This window comes from Acinonyx jubatus, chromosome C1 (assembly GCF_027475565.1).
Source record: "Acinonyx jubatus isolate Ajub_Pintada_27869175 chromosome C1, VMU_Ajub_asm_v1.0, whole genome shotgun sequence".
NCBI classification, from domain to species: Eukaryota; Metazoa; Chordata; class Mammalia; order Carnivora; family Felidae; genus Acinonyx; species Acinonyx jubatus.
In genome coordinates this window covers 178,393,448-178,395,330 of record NC_069381.1, presented here as the reverse complement: position 1 = coordinate 178,395,330, position 1,883 = coordinate 178,393,448, and the positions used below count along the sequence as shown (strand labels likewise).

General features: G+C 40.1%; 1 pseudogene; it reads right to left on the bottom strand.

Moving 5' to 3' along the window:
* Positions 1 to 315: 315 nt before the first annotated feature.
* On the bottom strand, positions 316 to 1,479 carry LOC106979964 (60S ribosomal protein L21-like; annotated as a pseudogene).
* Between the last annotated feature and the right edge of the window lie 404 nt (positions 1,480 to 1,883).

The window sequence follows — 1,883 nt, the reverse complement described above, 5'->3', positions numbered from 1 at the left end:
TGAGTTTCTAAGAGCTAGTTTGGTGCAGAGTGAGGGAACTAGGGACCTTTCTGTTGTATTCAGCCAGCAACTAAGCATTCCACTATGAGGCTATGTGTGTCTTTTGAGGAAAGAGTTATTAATTCTGAGGTTCTCTTAGGTCATGCACCCTGCAGGTCTGAGCCTTACCTCTACTGTTCCTCATCTCTTTCCATTTGGTGGTATGCAGACGTGTAGAAGAAGGTACCTTTGGGACCTCCCTCCATGAGTTTTTAAATTTATTTTATTTTAATTTTAATAGGCTTGAGGTCTTTTATTACTTTTTTTTTCCCACATTTACCATGCCATGAATTCATAGGGAATGGGTTCCAGCAGCTCAGGCTCCTTTCCATTGGTTCTCACGAAGTGTGCTTCTCTGGGTGGAGTAGGCTGGCTCTTCATTTGAACCCAAGTACCTTTCTCGTTGGCTTTCCTCTTTTCCTCCTGATCATTTTCCTTCACATGCTTCAGGAAGCTATCTTGGCTCTATGAGTGCTTAATAGGCTCAATACATGCATTAATTCTCTTGGCAAGAATCTTGCCCTTAACTTGTTTATTTACAAAAATGCCAACAGCATGCTGGGTAACATTGTAGACACTTCCAGTTTTGCCATGATAACATTTGTGGGGCATTCCTTTTTGAACAGTGCCCATTCCCTTGATGTCTACAATATCACATTTCTTGTAGATTTGCATGTATGTGGCCAACGCAACAAATCCATATTTTCTAAAAAGGCCTAAAGAACATATAGCAGGTACCTCTTCTCTTTCCTTTGTGCTGGTAATTTTGGCAAATTACTGGAAGATGGGGGTGCTGGCCAAAAAGCCCTCCATGAGTTTTAATCTTTCTCCCGTGGTAACAGTCAACACCAGAGAAGCTCCTTTCTCCAGGACCAGAGCCTGGGAGACTGTTGCTTTCTCATCCACAAATGTAAATCATTGACTGACTTGTGGGGCTCTTCCTTCACTATTGCTCTTAACCCTGGGAGACATATTTATTTTCTTCCTTCAAAGTAGATCAAATATCTCATTTTCATTATTCTTCTATAGCTATCATGCCATAACATGAACATTTAAAATAAATTGAACATGCCAATTGGGAATGTGACTCTCAGATAGCTCTTAATTTCTCACCAGTAAAATGATAAGGCCCAATTGACAAAGGGAAGAGTGGGTTTCTGCAATTTGTGTTGTCAGGTTTCCAAGTAAGAGTGGAGGCTGATTTTTAAGTCAAGAATTAAAACATATGAAAACATTTAAATGTATGAGTTTGAATTTGACATTTTACTGTTCGTTCATGGTGGGCACATGTTGTAGCTAATTTTGTTTTAACCCAGGGTGAATGGAATTTGGTTTTTCAGTTTGCTGTATTGTGCTTCAAGCTATTTTGAGTTTTTATCTATAAGCATTTCTTTTGAGCATGCCCTGGACCCAACTGACATTGCACTGATATCCCGACATAATCATTGGGGGTGGGACAGACTGTAGGAGGTGTAGAGGAAAAAAAGGGGGGGGGTGTTTTTGAATCTCTCATTTTTTCTTGATTTTGGTTTCTCATTGTCTGCTTTTTAAAAATTTCTTACCAATAAGCTTACTATAATCTAGTTATTGTTTTGTTTTAAAGATGGGGCAAGAGCAAAATGAATGAGAGCCAATATTTTCTTTTTGTGAGGGCCTCCCACACCCCATCCACTTCAACTTGGAACAGGGTGACTTAGAGACCGAGGGCTCTGAGCCTGAAGCTTTCACAGCATTGACACAGGATTGAAGGACTTGGGGGAAGGAGAAAATTGGACCCTGAGAATCTGTCCAGCTTTTGTTCAAACAATCAATGAGAAAGATACTGGCCTTTTATGTTCTCAGCA